Raw genomic sequence first — 18,196 nt, 5'->3', positions numbered from 1 at the left:
AATGAAGGCTGATTTATAGGGAATGATTTAATTAATTCTGACAGGGTTTGTGTTCAACCGGATATCTATTATAAGAAAGGATAAAGTGATCCCTACCTAGAAAATAAAGTTATGGTAACATATATTTGAAAATATAAAATATAACATTGAAGGATTTTGTAAACTATTACAAATGATAAAAAAAATGTAGACCAGCATAAATCCATTTATATTAGAGATATCTCAGATCATCAGCCTCATTCTCAAGAACGTGCAATTTGATTTGTGTAGGCAATTACATTTGTATACACTTGGAAGAACATACTGTACATCTAGCTAGAAATGGACAATTTTAATTAAAGGTGAATCCTACATCTGGTAAAAGACCAAGGTCAAAAAATGGCATAACAATAGCGGGGGCAGTGGTTTCAGTTAGTGGCATTTAAATTAGAGAAACCTTGCTGGCTTATACTTCTATGTACATCAGAACAGAGAATTCTTAGATTGCATTCCACAGAGTTGCTTTTAAAAAAAACTTGTGAGATTTCCCTAGCATAATGACCAGAAATCTAAATTGAAAGCCAGAAGGTTTGGTAAAGTAGCATTTGTGTGAGGTCAGAGGATTTTAGATGCCAAAGAATAAGTAGGTGTACGCAAAGGACCCAGCTTTATGGGTGCTGTGAGTTCCAATGGGTGTTTGAGTAATACTAAATAGGCTAACACGGTTATCAAGTACTTTAGATCAGCATCAATTATTTGAAATGCTGTAACCATGCAATTAACGTTTAATCATGTCTAATGTCTCGCAATATGCTTGTGATAAACTCCACTGCACGAAAATAGCACATTTTTGCTAATTAAAGAACAGAGCCCAGAGGGTCAGGAATAGGTGTTTTAAGAGAGGAGGGGGACTCCCCATGTGGACCCACCCCTTGCACCAGTGCTTTTATGAGCACACTGATAGTACTTTCCTAAGTTTACTGCGCATGAGCAATTTAGAGATGAGCGGGTTCGGTTTCTCTGAAACCGAACCCGCACGAACTTCATGTTTTTTTCACGGGTCCGAGCAGACTCGGATCCTCCCGCCTTGCTCGGTTAACCCGAGCGCGCCCCGAACGTCATCATGACGCTGTCGGATTCTCGCGAGACTCGGATTCTATATAAGGAGCCGCGCGTCGCCGCCATTTTCACACGTGCATTGAGATTGATAGGGAGAGGACGTGGCTGGCGTCCTCTCCATTAGAAATTAGATTAGAAGAGAGAGAGAGATTGTGCAGAGTCAGACAGAGTTTACCACAGTGACCAGTGCAGTTGTTGTTAGTTAACTTTTATTTATTTTAATATATATCCGTTCTCTGCTATATCCGTTCTCTGCCTGAAAAAAAACGATACACAGCAGCAGCCAGTCACACAGTGTGACTCAGTCTGTGTGCACTCAGCTCAGCCCAGTGTGCTGCACATGTATACAATGTATAAAAGGCAAAGCTTATAATAATTGTGGGGGAGACTGGGGAGCACTGCAGGTTGTTATAGCAGGAGCCCCCAGGAGTACATAATATTATATTAATTTAAAATTAAACAGTGCACACTTTTGCTGCAGGAGTGCCACTGCCAGTGTGACTAGTGGTGACCAGTGCCTGACCACCAGTATAGTAGTATATTCATTGTTGTATGTATTGTATACTATCTCTTTATCAACCAGTCTATATTAGCAGCAGACACAGTACAGTGCGGTAGTTCACGGCTGTGGCTACCTCTGTGTCGGCAGTCGGAACTCGGCAGGCAGTCAGTCCATCCATAATTGTATTACAATATATACCACCTAACCGTGGTATTTTTTTTTCTTTCTTTATACCGTCATAGTGTCATACTAGTTGTTACGAGTATACTACTATCTCTTTATCAACCAGTGTACAGTGCGGTAGTTCACGGCTGTGGCTACCTCTGTGTCGGCAGTCAGCAGGCAGTCCGTCCATCCATAATTGTATTATTATTATAATATATACCACCTAACCGTGGTTTTTTTTCCATTCTTTATACCGTCGTCATAGTGTCATACTAGTTGTTACGAGTATACTACTATCTCTTTATCAACCAGTGTACAGTGCGGTAGTTCACGGCTGTGGCTACCTCTGTGTCGGCAGTCGGCAGGCAGTCCGTCCATCCATAATTGTATTATTATTATAATATATACCACCTAACCGTGGTTTTTTTTCCATTCTTTATACCGTCGTCATAGTGTCATACTAGTTGTTACGAGTATACTACTATCTCTTTATCAACCAGTGTACAGTGCAGTAGTTCACGGCTGTGGCTACCTCTGTGTCGGCAGTCGGCAGGCAGTCCGTCCATCCATAATTGTATTATTATTATAATATATACCACCTAACCGTGGTTTTTTTTTCATTCTTTATACCGTCGTCATAGTGTCATACTAGTTGTTACGAGTATACTACTATCTCTTTATCAACCAGTGTACAGTGCGGTAGTTCACGGCTGTGGCTACCTCTGTGTCGGCAGTCGGCAGGCAGTCCGTCCATCCATAATTGTATTATTATTATAATATATACCACCTAACCGTGGTTTTTTTTCCATTCTTTATACCGTCGTCATAGTGTCATACTAGTTGTTACGAGTATACTACTATCTCTTTATCAACCAGTGTACAGTGCGGTAGTTCACGGCTGTGGCTACCTCTGTGTCGGCAGTCGGCAGGCAGTCCGTCCATCCATAATTGTATTATTATTATAATATATACCACCTAACCGTGGTTTTTTTTCCATTCTTTATACCGTCGTCATAGTGTCATACTAGTTGTTACGAGTATACTACTATCTCTTTATCAACCAGTGTACAGTGCGGTAGTTCACGGCTGTGGCTACCTCTGTGTCGGCAGTCGGCAGGCAGTCCGTCCATCCATAATTGTATTATTATTATAATATATACCACCTAACCGTGGTTTTTTTTTCATTCTTTATACCGTCGTCATAGTGTCATACTAGTTGTTACGAGTATACTACTATCTCTTTATCAACCAGTGTACAGTGCGGTAGTTCACGGCTGTGGCTACCTCTGTGTCGGCAGTCGGCAGGCAGTCCGTCCATCCATAATTGTATTATTATTATAATATATACCACCTAACCGTGGTTTTTTTTCCATTCTTTATACCGTCGTCATAGTGTCATACTAGTTGTTACGAGTATACTACTATCTCTTTATCAACCAGTGTACAGTGCGGTAGTTCACGGCTGTGGCTACCTCTGTGTCGGCAGTCGGCAGGCAGTCCGTCCATCCATAATTGTATTATTATTATAATATATACCACCTAACCGTGGTTTTTTTATACCACCTAACCGTGGCAGTCCGTCCATAATTGTATACTAGTAAACTATCCAATCCATCCATCTCCATTGTTTACCTGAGGTGCCTTTTAGTTCTGCCTATAAAATATGGAGAACAAAAAAGTTGAGGTTCCAAAATTAGGGAAAGATCAAGATCCACTTCCACCTCGTGCTGAAGCTGCTGCCACTAGTCATGGCCGAGACGATGAAATGCCAGCAACGTCGTCTGCCAAGGCCGATGCCCAATGTCATAGTACAGAGCATGTCAAATCCAAAACACCAAATATCAGAAAAAAAAGGACTCCAAAACCTAAAATAAAATTGTCGGAGGAGAAGCGTAAACTTGCCAATATGCCATTTACCACACGGAGTGGCAAGGAACGGCTGAGGCCCTGGCCTATGTTCATGGCTAGTGGTTCAGCTTCACATGAGGATGGAAGCACTCAGCCTCTCGCTAGAAAACTGAAAAGACTCAAGCTGGCAAAAGCACCGCAAAGAACTGTGCGTTCTTTGAAATCCCAAATCCACAAGGAGAGTCCAATTGTGTCGTTTGCGATGCCTGACCTTCCCAACACTGGACGTGAAGAGCATGCGCCTTCCACTATTTGCATGGCCCCTGCAAGTGCTGGAAGGAGCACCCGCAGTCCAGTTCCTGATAGTCAGATTGAAGATGTCAGTGTTGAAGTACACCAGGATGAGGAGGATATGGGTGTTGCTGGCGCTGGGGAGGAAATTGACCAGGAGGATTCTGATGGTGAGGTGGTTTGTTTAAGTCAGGCACCCGGGGAGACACCTGTTGTCCGTGGGAGGAATATGGCCGTTGACATGCCAGGTGAAAATACCAAAAAAATCAGCTCTTCGGTGTGGAGGTATTTCACCAGAAATGCGGACAACAGGTGTCAAGCCGTGTGTTCCCTTTGTCAAGCTGTAATAAGTAGGGGTAAGGACGTTAACCACCTCGGAACATCCTCCCTTATACGTCACCTGCAGCGCATTCATAATAAGTCAGTGACAAGTTCAAAAACTTTGGGTGACAGCGGAAGCAGTCCACTGACCAGTAAATCCCTTCCTCTTGTAACCAAGCTCACGCAAACCACCCCACCAACTCCCTCAGTGTCAATTTCCTCCTTCCCCAGGAATGCCAATAGTCCTGCAGGCCATGTCACTGGCAAGTCTGACGAGTCCTTTCCTGCCTGGGATTCCTCCGATGCATCCTTGCGTGTAACGCCTACTGCTGCTGGCGCTGCTGTTGTTGCCGCTGGGAGTCGATGGTCATCCCAGAGGGGAAGTCGTAAGCCCACTTGTACTACTTCCAGTAAGCAATTGACTGTTCAACAGTCCTTTGCGAGGAAGATGAAATATCACAGCAGTCATCCTACTGCAAAGCGGATAACTGAGTCCTTGACAACTATGTTGGTGTTAGACGTGCGTCCGGTATCCGCCGTTAGTTCACAGGGAACTAGACAATTTATTGAGGCAGTGTGCCCCCGTTACCAAATACCATCTAGGTTCCACTTCTCTAGGCAGGCGATACCGAGAATGTACACGGACGTCAGAAAAAGACTCACCAGTGTCCTAAAAAATGCAGTTGTACCCAATGTCCACTTAACCACGGACATGTGGACAAGTGGAGCAGGGCAGGGTCAGGACTATATGACTGTGACAGCCCACTGGGTAGATGTATGGACTCCCGCCGCAAGAACAGCAGCGGCGGCACCAGTAGCAGCATCTCGCAAACGCCAACTCTTTCCTAGGCAGGCTACGCTTTGTATCACCGCTTTCCAGAATACGCACACAGCTGAAAACCTCTTACGGCAACTGAGGAAGATCATCGCGGAATGGCTTACCCCAATTGGACTCTCCTGTGGATTTGTGGCATCGGACAACGCCAGCAATATTGTGTGTGCATTAAATATGGGCAAATTCCAGCACGTCCCATGTTTTGCACATACCTTGAATTTGGTGGTGCAGAATTTTTTAAAAAACGACAGGGGCGTGCAAGAGATGCTGTCGGTGGCCAGAAAAATTGCAGGACACTTTCGGCGTACAGGCACCACGTACAGAAGACTGGAGCACCACCAAAAACTACTGAACCTGCCCTGCCATCATCTGAAGCAAGAAGTGGTAACGAGGTGGAATTCAACCCTCTATATGCTTCAGAGGTTGGAGGAGCAGCAAAAGGCCATTCAAGCCTATACAATTGAGCACGATATAGGAGATGGAATGCACCTGTCTCAAGTGCAGTGGAGAATGATTTCAACGTTGTGCAAGGTTCTGATGCCCTTTGAACTTGCCACACGTGAAGTCAGTTCAGACACTGCCAGCCTGAGTCAGGTCATTCCCCTCATCAGGCTTTTGCAGAAGAAGCTGGAGGCATTGAAGAAGGAGCTAACACGGAGCGATTCCGCTAGGCATGTGGGACTTGTGGATGCAGCCCTTAATTCGCTTAACAAGGATTCACGGGTGGTCAATCTGTTGAAATCAGAGCACTACATTTTGGCCACCGTGCTCGATCCTAGATTTAAAGCCTACCTTGGATCTCTCTTTCCGGCAGACACAGGTCTGCTGGGGTTGAAAGACCTGCTGGTGACAAAATTGTCAAGTCAAGCGGAACGCGACCTGTCAACATCTCCTCCTTCACATTCTCCCGCAACTGGGGGTGCGAGGAAAAGGCTCAGAATTCCGAGCCCACCCGCTGGCGGTGATGCAGGGCAGTCTGGAGCGACTGCTGATGCTGACATCTGGTCCGGACTGAAGGACCTGACAACGATTACGGACATGTCGTCTACTGTCACTGCATATGATTCTCTCAACATTGATAGAATGGTGGAGGATTATATGAGTGACCGCATCCAAGTAGGCACGTCACACAGTCCGTACTTATACTGGCAGGAAAAAGAGGCAATTTGGAGGCCCTTGCACAAACTGGCTTTATTCTACCTAAGTTGCCCTCCCACAAGTGTGTACTCCAAAAGAGTGTTTAGTGCCGCCGCTCACCTTGTCAGCAATCGGCGTACGAGGTTACATCCAGAAAATGTGGAGAAGATGATGTTCATTAAAATGAATTATAATCAATTCCTCCGCGGAGACATTGACCAGCAGCAATTGCCTCCACAAAGTACACAGGGAGCTGAGATGGTGGATTCCAGTGGGGACGAATTGATAATCTGTGAGGAGGGGGATGTACACGGTGATATATCGGAGGGTGAAGATGAGGTGGACATCTTGCCTCTGTAGAGCCAGTTTGTGCAAGGAGAGATTAATTGCTTCTTTTTTGGGGGGGGTCCAAACCAACCCGTCATATCAGTCACAGTCGTGTGGCAGACCCTGTCACTGAAATGATGGGTTGGTTAAAGTGTGCATGTCCTGTTTTGTTTATACAACATAAGGGTGGGTGGGAGGGCCCAAGGATAATTCCATCTTGCACCTCTTTTTTCTTTTCTTTTTCTTTGCATCATGTGCTGATTGGGGAGGGTTTTTTGGAAGGGACATCCTGCGTGACACTGCAGTGCCACTCCTAGATGGGCCCGGTGTTTGTGTCGGCCACTAGGGTCGCTAATCTTACTCACACAGCTACCTCATTGCACCTCTTTTTTTCTTTGCGTCATGTGCTGTTTGGGGAGGGTTTTTTGGAAGGGACATCCTGCGTGACACTGCAGTGCCACTCCTAGATGTGCCCGGTGTTTGTGTCGGCCACTAGGGTCGCTAATCTTACTCACACAGTCAGCTACCTCATTGCGCCTCTTTTTTTCTTTGCGTCATGTGCTGTTTGGGGAGGGTTTTTTGGAAGGGCCATCCTGCGTGACACTGCAGTGCCACTCCTAGATGGGCCCGGTGTTTGTGTCGGCCACTAGGGTCGCTAATCTTACTCACACAGCTACCTCATTGCGCCTCTTTTTTTCTTTGCGTCATGTGCTGTTTGGGGAGGGTTTTTTGGAAGGGCCATCCTGCGTGACACTGCAGTGCCACTCCTAGATGGGCCCGGTGTTTGTGTCGGCCACTAGGGTCGCTAATCTTACTCACACAGCTACCTCATTGCGCCTCTTTTTTTCTTTGCGTCATGTGCTGTTTGGGGAGGGTTTTTTGGAAGGGACATCCTGCGTGACACTGCAGTGCCACTCCTAGATGGGCCCGGTGTTTGTGTCGGCCACTAGGGTCGCTTATCTTACTCACACAGCGACCTCGGTGCAAATTTTAGGACTAAAAATAATATTGTGAGGTGTGATGTGTTCAGAATAGGCTGAAAATGAGTGTAAATTATGTTTTTTGAGGTTAATAATACTTTGGGATCAAAATTACCCCCAAATTCTATGATTTAAGCTGTTTTTTAGGGTTTTTTGAAAAAAACACCCGAATCCAAAACACACCCGAATCCGACAAAAATAATTCGGTGAGGTTTTGCCAAAACGCGTTCGAACCCAAAACACGGCCGCGGAACCGAACCCAAAACCAAAACACAAAACCCGAAAAATTTCAGGCGCTCATCTCTAATGAGCATATCTCTCGGAAAATGGCACAAGCATCATTCTCTCAGAAAATGGCACAGGCACCATTTTTCCAGTGATCTTGCAAGCATCAGTAGAAATTCAAGTTTCACATACTGGTGAGTGAGCATTGTGGCCTCTGTTGACTCAGGGGCCTGTGTGCACCATACACCTTGCACACAGTATAGATACAGTATGTCTTTAGAGTTGAGGGACTAATATTTGGAGTCAAGTGCTTGCCAACAGATGTGTTCTTCAGTTTATTGGCATATATCAGACATCTTGAATTGGAAGAGGCAGTAGATGAAATTCAGATGAGTCTGTGAGCTCACATAAAACACACATCTCCACCATGTAGCAACACATTTCTTATATTTCCAGTTTACCAACCTTTTTCTTTTAGGACACATTTTCCACTGTTATCAACAAATGACATCCCAGTTGTTGCAACACAACTCCAATTACCATGTAGCAACACTTTCCCTCATAACAACACATTCTCAAATTTCTGTAGCAACAGATCCTCCTCTGCATATTTCTTACCTGTTCCTTCAAGACTCACTTCTTCAGTAATACAGGGGCAGTCTGTTAGTGAATCAGATTGAAGCTCTTTCATTCTGATTCGCTGATAGCTTGTATGCAGCTATCATGACGAGGCATCCGTTCAAACTCTTTGTTCTGTATTTTGCATGAGATAGGGTGTGAGTAGGTTTTGATTATGTACATTATTCTAATGAACATGGAAAAATGTAGATATATCTAGAGAAAGAGGCATCTTCTTTCTGTGATACTACTTGGCTGAGAGGTATGAAACATGTTCAAGCGATAACTCAGTAAATGTTAAATGATTCTCACAGGAACTGTTTCTTATCTCTGAATTAATAAATTTGATTTGAGTACTGCCAAGAGCTGAATACAATCCTCCATTGGATTACATAGACACATACTGTACCTTTTTGTGACATCATACAAGTGGTGTGCAATAAGTTTCTGGATAGGCAGTGCATAGGTAAAGTAGACACAATCTGACTGTTGTTGTGAAATGTCATAGCACATAACCATATATAAGCAGCACTGCACATAGAAGAAGTCAGCATGCTCACTTTATTTTACAAACTCGTTATGAAGCTCAACAGAGACCATTGGAGAGCCATGATCTTCTACAACTACAAGAGTGGCCTGCGACAGCAGGAGAGTTTTTACCGACTAAGAGGTGCCTTTGTGGAGGAAGCACCATCTTGAACCACTGTGTTTGAGTAGTTTGCAAAATTTCAAGGTGGGCGATAATCCCTGTAAGACAATGGGTGCTGAGGCAAGCCTAAGTCTGCCATCATCAAGGACAACATTGCTGCCATGTGGGCCATAGTTAAGGTGAATGCCAGGGTGACCATGACCCAGTTAAAGAAGGAGATAGGCATCTCATCAGGATACATCTGCTGGATCCTCATGAAATGCGTGGCTTGAGCAAGGTTCCTGCACCCTGAGTGCCCCATCAGCTGACTTGAGAGCAGAAAGAGGCTCAGGTGACTTGGTGTCGCAACATGCTGGCCAGGTTTGATGGTGGTCGTGCAAACTCTGTCTGAGAGATTACCAGTGGTGAGCTGCTTCAGCCACATTCCTCTACCTGTGACAGGAAGCTCTACCTCTCCATTGAATATACCAATGTCAGGGACCACTTGCTGGATATCGCTGCAGACAGGCAGTGCACCACTGTCAATACAGTACTTAGGCCCCCGCAACTTAGGGACCGAGGGGAAGGGGTGATCACTGGAGGGAGGTAACTGCAGACTGGCTCGAAATGGCCTGGATCAACAGTTTCAACCATGAGACAAGACAACAGTCAGCTCAGTGGACCCTAGTTGAAGGTATACCACCACAGAAGTTCCGACATGAGTGCAGCATGGCCAAGCAGATAGTGGTCAAGACTGATCATGTAGCTACCATACCATTTGTCCAGCAGCACACTATCACTGGGGACGGGTATACCAACCAATGACTGCTTCAAGTGCTGGAAAAAATTTCCAGATGCCATCCAAGATCTTGCACGTTTGGTGCCCTTCTCTATCACAACAGTGCACTTGTCCGTAAGTCCAGGAAAGTGGTGCATTTTTGGTCCACGAATGCATCCAGGAGCTTGGGCGTCTGCTTTACAGTCCAGACCTGTCCCCCTGCAACTTCTTTTTGTTCTCACAAATCAAGTAAGATGCATGGGATTTATGTTGATCACTGGAAGCTGCAGTGGAGACCTTCATCCAGCATGTAGAAGACATACTGTAACTGCTTTGGACTGGTTCAGCTGCTTCACCAAGTAATTTAAGCACATGAAACTTTGCATAGAATACTCTGGTGAATACTTTGAAAAAAAGTAATGTTTGCTTTGTTTATGAAAATAATACTTTTTGTGCATATAGAAACTTACTGTATACCTCTTGTACAGCATGGAAAGTAAATTGATATTTCCTTTTTCGAGAAAAACAGCCTAATTGTCATTAATTACAGGTTGAGTATCCCTTATCCAAAATGTTTGGTACCAGAAGTATTTTGGATATCGGATTTTTCCGTATTTTGGAATAATTGCATACCATAATGAGATATCATGGTGATGGGGCCTAAGTTTAAGCACAAAATGCATTTATGTATCATATACACCTTATACACACAGCCTGAAGGTAATTTTTAATATTCCAATATTTTTAATAACTTTGTACATTAAACAAAGTGTGTGTACATTCACACAATTCATTTATGTTTCATATACACCTTATACACACAGCCTGAAGGTCATTTAATACAATATTTTTCATAACTTTGTGTATTTAACAAAGTTTGTGTACATTGAGCCATCTGAAAACAAAGGTTTCACTATCTTAGACTCACTCTAAAAAGTCCGTATTTCAGAATATTCCGTATTTCGGAATATTTGGATATGGGATACTCAACCTGTATTAGTAAAATATGTTCCACCTGTTTGAGAAGACTTCAGCAAATGAACACAGCAATGCCACATATAGATTAAAGTATATCTTGTTGAAAACTACAGTATGCTACATTAAGGAAAACTAAATATAAATACTGTTCTATATTAGCCATACAAATCACAAAACACAATTAAAATATTTTGTTTAACATGAACACATGTATGTTATTATAGAAGTAGATATAGGCTTAAATAGGGAATGTCAGATATTTTGGTTCAAAATAACTTGCAAATTTCCCAAAACAACATATCTTCTCAAGACTAATATGATGCAATAGGAGCACACCCAGTTAATTTTGTTTAATCATTATTTAATGATGCATTTAATTATTGCACTTAATGAATGCTATTTTTCTCTCTGTTGTACCATGAGAAGATTAGTCCAGATTTGAACATGCACATATAAATATAATTAATAATTATTGATATTCAGACATTTCATTGACCTGTTAAGTAATGCTAATTGCACTGTCATAGGATTTTCTTTATATTTTCTATTAACGTCAGAAGCCATTGTATCTGGTTCTTAAGCTGCCACATTTGTACTTCCCTGTGTACCTACCATTATTTGCCAAGCTGACAGGGTTTCCAAATACAAGTAGGTATGAGATTTTTAACATGGATGTATATGCCAAGGTTGGCAACCTGCCAGATATTGCACAGGCTTGTTAGTCCCATCAGCTGTGCTTTGGAGGTGGCCACATGAATGTCTTGCCACTGAAAATGCAACAGCGAGTCTGAGTGGTCTTAATACTCAGCATGTCGCTCACTACATTATGTATGATAGTAACGGGTGTGATAAGAAATGCCGGCGGTCGGGATGCCAGTGGTCACATGACCGACCAGCATTCCAACTTATAAAATGCCAATAGGGGATGTGGTAATTAATTTACCCCTCCCTTGCCCCCTACCTTAACCCTAACCTGCCTAGGGTGGTGGCTAGGGCTAAGATAGTGGGTGGTGGTGGCTACAACAAATCACAGGGGGTGACGACTAGGGCTAAGACTCGGGGGGTGGCAGCTATGACCAACCACCTGCTTTAGTGTCTAACCCTAAACTCCTCCGGGTCCTAAACTTAAGTGACACCCCAATACTTACCTTCAAGATGTCATCAGTTGGGATTCTGGTGCCGGGATTCCGAGTTGTGTCGGGATTCCAGCGTCGGTCACCTGAACGCCGGCATCCACACTGCCAGGAAGCTGACTGCATCCTGATATTAACACTAAGGTACCTCTGCTCTAGCCTAATTGCAGGGAGCAAGGAGGTACAGTAGATTAGATTTTAATTGCCTGAACTGCTTGCCTATGTCTCCACAGCTTGAATCTCGCTATAACTAATAAAGAACGACTTTCAGTTAGCAGCACTAATTAACCCAGTAGAAATAATTAAGCACATTTAATAGATTTTGTTTAACCATCAATTCTATTAAAACATATATTTATTATTAATACAACTTAAAAAGAAAAATATAGCGAGAGAGAAAGTAAGAGAAAGAGAGAGAGAGAGAGAGAGAGAGAGAGAGAGAGAGAGAGAATGAGAAAGAGAAATTGAGGACACATATCACACAATAACCAACAATTATTTGCTGGTAGACAAAACGCATCCTATTCCACAAATAAAATATCCTCAAAATAAAGTAGCAGTAAGGTGAGATGTTTCTTTTTCCTTTTCCAACAAGCTGCACAAAATGAGATGAAATACAGTATGCTTTTGAATAAAGGTGGCAACAAACTTAAATATTTCTCTGTAGTTCTCTTCAAATAAAGTATCAAATATTTGAAGCAAACTATGTAAACTATGACTTGTCTTAGGATAGATGCTAAAGCATACACTGTTATAAAGAGAATGTATATTGCACAGTCACTGTCATATATCCAGCATAGAATATATAAAGTTTCATGTAAAACAAGAAGTTCACACATGGACACCTTGAAATAATTGCCAGTTGTAAAGATATCCGGTCAGAAGTTTGACAATAACTGTGTCCAAATTCATAGTGTTGACACCACGATATCGACATTACACTGTTGACGTTTCAAACTGTTGACAGGCACTATGTTGACATGTTCGCAGTCTTGACATCGAACTGTCACCATGTAAAATGTCGGCAGTGTAAGGATGCCGACAGTTAGGGCTAGGCGCTGTTGGGAGAGGTAGGGTTATGCTGCAGGGGTAGGTTAGGGATACAGGTCAATCTGTGGATAAACCAGACTCTACTAAGTTCTTAATTGAGCCATCAAACCTATATAGAGGACATAAATACTTAACATGACAGACATCCGCTGGCAGCAAACCATGCACACAGAATTGTATCATCTGACCAAAGTAGGTCAGCCTTTAGTGCTGTGAATTCTGGTCTCATTCTCAAGTGTCTCACTTGAAGGTGACATACTGTAACACTATTCCAGACTAGTGTCTTTTATTTCAGTAAGAGATGTAATCATACATCAAACAGAATCACTTAAGTAGTTACCACCAATAAATAAATATGAATGCAGTATGCAAAATCGGCAGTATAAACAGGCTGATGCATTTTCTCAGAGTACTAGAATTCATAAAACCTGTTATCTCTTCAACTTTCTGTCCATTAAACTGCACACCAGTGGCCCTCTACAATACGAAGAAACCCTGTTGCAAGTAAATTTGGTGTCAATGTAACTGTCAATATGGAAATAATGGTCTAATGACCATTTAATGAAGTGGTTCTGCCTCATATTTCCTGAGTCACTTGTAGGTTTCTGCTTAATTGTTTTCATTCTATAAATAAAATTGAGGAGACAAAGCATCTGTTGCTTAGACTCTTGAATCAACTCTCCCCCCTCAGTACTTCATCTTGGGCACTGCATACCATAATGTATTTCCTAACAGTCCTTCTCCAAACATATCTTTCAATACTGCATGGTCTCTGGATCCAACATCTAAAACACAGCCTTTTCCATCCATCTGGCTGGATGTGTCCTGCTGACCCTCCAGCCTGGATCCCTGGAAAAACTGAGCATTCTTTTACAGATCTTGGACATTTTTCTATCCATAACTGAACAACAGTATGTCAACTTTTGTGTTGCAAACTTCCCCTCATTACTGCCCATCTCCACTGTATCCCCATTCCTATACCTTTCTCTGCAGCAACCAACTACAATAATTGAGTACTAACTGGACAGCTTTCATCAACTCTTATCTCAGCTCACAGCAATTTTGGTAGTCCCCTCTTTCTTGTTTTTTAACTTTCTATTGTTATTAATGTTACTTCTGCACCATTACTGTTGTATCTTGCTGCATCTTTGACTTTTTGATGCATATACATTGATTGCTATATTACGCTACAACTGTCTTTGTCTTTATCAATTGCCATATCTGTGTACCTTTGTCCATTTTACTGCATTTTGATGACTTACCATTCTCTATCTTATGCAGGGCATACACATGCAGATAAAATAAATTTCACATGGATAGACATAGTTTCTGATAGCCTCAGACCCTGCAGAATTTGTGGGCACACACTGTGAGGTCTCTCTAAGGGGGACATTTACTAAGCAGTGATAAGAGTAGAGAAGTAACCAGTGGAGAAGTGTCCCTGGCAACCAATCAGCACTGAAGTAACATCTATAATTGGCATACTGCTGATTGGTTGATGGGGCAATTTCTCCACTGGCTTGCTTCTCTGCTCTTATCACTGCTTAGTAAATGTCCCCCTAAGTGCTTTGCCCACATTATATGTGTCCCTTTCCTGGGGAGGAGACATTTCCCTATTGCTTCCCATGAGAAAGAACAGGGCAAAGAACAGGGCAAATGTCCATTGGGCTGCCGCGGTAGGACTGGCTTGGCACTTAAAAAATATTGCATTGGATGGACATGCTGGATGATCCAGCATGGCTGATCGATTGATATTTTCAAATGGGTCACCCACATACACTCTACAGTTATCTGGCCAATCCGCCAATATCGGGTGGATCGGCAAGATAATTATAGCATTACAGTATGCCCAGCATTGCCCTCATTGTCCAGCTCTCTCTCCAACACTCATACCATCGCCACCCTCCTTCCTCTCACTTGCAGTTTTCTGTATCATAAGTATTGTCCTACAAGTAAAACTGAGAATTTCTAACAGATATTATGTTTCCCTAAGAGGTTATTTTCCTGAATATTTGAATATTGAGAACTTTGTTAGATGTTCTTTCAAGATCATGACATTGTCAGGAGGAAATGAGAAAATATTATTGCTAGAATTTGATTTCTATGCCTACTGTAGATATGTAATTTTGGAGTTTGGGTTCTCAGTCTTATCCTTGGCTATGTGAATACATAAAAAATGTAGACTGTCTTTTAAGATGAATAATATTTTATTGTATTTGCCTGCAGTCATTGGGCTCACTAACAGAATCAACATATAGTGGGGGACAGAATTGGGGAACAGACTAATTTCATAAAAATGCTTAAAAAATGGGAGAAAATTTGTCAGTGTAATAAGTGATGTATTAGAATGAAAAACTCTTTTGTAATAGTAGGAACAAATTGAATGCAAGCTGAGGGCTTTATTTATAGTTGGATGTAAATCCAACTTTAGGGTATACAATTCTGCTTTGTTTTAGTGCACATACATAAGAAACTTCTAGCTTAAACTGCTCCATGTCAGTGCCAGATGCTCAGCATATGGACACAATACATAAAATGTAAAGCATAAGTGAGGGACAATATGTCACTCTTTCAGTGTTGTAGGTAACCTTTAAACCTTAGTGTAAACTGGTAACAGGTAACAGGTAACTGTCTAGGGGAGGTATTCAATTCTTTTCACCCCCTTCCAAACCCATTCTGTTTTTGTCCTCGGGGGCGTGGTATCTTTATTCCAGCTTGCTACACACGGGGTGGCAAGGCACCCAACCCTTTACACAGCAAAACCTGATTACTGGAGTGCGATATGCGCGATAACGGGGATCTTTTTAGAAAGGAGTTTGGGTGTGATATATCATTTGAATACCACCCTAGGTTTACTTATTGATAGTATCAGTTCTGAATTGACATACGGTATTTTATCTGGTCACTTGTTTCTGGAGATATAATGTACATAAATCAGCTTTGACTTTCCTATACATTTCTAGATGAACAAACCATCTGTGTGGTTATAGACCCCTCAATATGCTATGCATTTATGGTGAACATCACTGAAACTATGCAAATAAAGAACAACCAACTCTACTTGAGCCTAATAATGATTCTCTTGTTAACTTAAATATCTTGATCTATTCAAAGATAAACCAGAGATCTGTCACAAAATACAATGAATTTCAGTATAAACCTTAGGCATGGTGCACAGTTCTTTCATGTGTAAAAAATGATGCCTAGAAACAAGCCTCATCCATGACCATGACATCACTTATACTGAACGCGTTTCATGGTGGCCTTAGCGTGAGTAAGCTTCTCTGGAAATTATAAAATCAACAAACTATTTACATAGATCTTCATTATTTTACAGCAGTTATTTACAGCCATCATTATTTTATAAACATTTACAGTTTTATGATAGCCAAATACTATATTGAACGTTAATAACATAAATTTAATCTGTATACAGAAATTGTAACTGTTTATACCTACAATCTGTATTTAAATACCATTACTATAAATTTTATCTTTGTAAAATATTTAAGACATAAAAGTAGCTTAAAATTAAGTAATGTTTTTATTTATCTATTTGTTTTATAGTGTTCCTGTTACTAAGGAAATTCTAAGAGATCCAGATAGGATGATGTAATTACATGTCATTATATCAGCCAGGGTGAAATGAGAAGAAAGTACTGGTGATTAGAGGAACAAGACTTGAAATCTAATTTTACTGGTTACTGTGAATGAAACCCATTTTCATGTTTGGCAGATTATTAGCAGTTAGACAAACAAGACGACAGCAGGGATTGTACATGCAAATAACTCTTACATTCAGAACTTTCTAAATGTGGACTGATCGCAAAATAGCACAATTAGCTGCTTAGGTTCTCACTTGTTCTTAGTGGTGGTAGTCAGTATGCCGGCTGTTGGGATCCCGGCGCTCAGTATACCGGCGCCGGAATCCCGACACCTGGCATATTGACAACTATTCTCCCTCTTGGGGGTCCACAACCCCCCTGGAGGGAGAACAGCAAGGCGCGCGCAGCGTGCCACCATGCCCACAGCTTGGCGAGCGCAGCGAGCCCTCAATGGGCTCATATGCGCTCACCCCGCTGCCGGCATGTCAGCGGTCGGGATCCTGGTGCCGGTATGCTGGGCGCCAGGATCGCGATCGCCGGCCACTCATACTACACCCGTTCTTAGCATTAGGAACAAGTTTAGATAAAGGCTACAAACATGCACCTAGACAAATTATATTGTTATGCAAGGGCTGCAAATAAAATGTACTTTACAAGCATGTAGGACTGACATGACAAATTTGAAGCTGTTATTTTAGGGGGGTTAACAAGTATGGACAGGCCTCGTGAATACAGCCCCCTTGTAGTTGATTTGATGCTGCTGGAGGGAGCGTGACCCAATTCAGCTCAGTAAATGATAACAAGGACAAACAAGCTACATGAAACAGATAGTTATTCTACTTAATTTTTACTATAACAGTCCACAATATCTTACCCTAAAGCAAAGAAAACAAAATATTATCATGTGAATAGAAGACAAAATGTTTCATCGCAAGAAATATCCACTAGGCCCCCAAATTGTGTGAACTCACCTCCTGCATCCCACGTACTCCTGATACCATTTTCAGATCGCTAATGCTGGGTCACACCCGGGAATTGGAAACAGGTCCTTCCCGGCTGCGACCCGTCATTGGACCCTGAGAACTGGATTCCAGACCCGGCATATTGCCTGGTTGGGTTGCCATTCGGGGGCGGGGACCGTGGCATCATCGGTGACTGTGCGGAGGTGGCGCTAGGAGATGAGATCATCTCTGCGCCGCCTCTCCCTATGCTGTGTACGGGTTCAGGGTCGCATCAACCCGTGTAACCCATTCACACTGTACCTGACCCGTTACTAACCTGGGAATAACCCTTCTTTATTCCCGGGTTGAATTACCAGGTCAGGTGACCAGGGAATTTGGGACCTACCCTTTCACACCACACAGCGACCCGCGTCGACCCAGCAATATCCTGGGTTGATACCAGGTTATTTGTGCAGTGTGAAAGGGCAATTAGTGAAATGGGCAGACTGGGAACAGGGTGAAGCAGTTTTCAGTAAATGGCATCATGATGGCACTTCCCTTTCTGTGTGATGCTGCACTGGGTCTCAGGAAGGGTTGCCATAATAAGGCAATTTGCAGAGAACGTTCCTGGAGTGGACAGGTACTGTATATAAAGTTGGCAAGTATGGATTATGCTATAGAATTTCTTACTACATCAAATGGAGTTGTCATATTCACTAATTAAAATTTGTCTCAA

Source organism: Pseudophryne corroboree, chromosome 8 (assembly GCF_028390025.1).
Source record: "Pseudophryne corroboree isolate aPseCor3 chromosome 8, aPseCor3.hap2, whole genome shotgun sequence".
NCBI lineage: Eukaryota > Metazoa > Chordata > Amphibia > Anura > Myobatrachidae > Pseudophryne > Pseudophryne corroboree.
Note: the sequence above shows the minus strand (reverse complement) of the source record.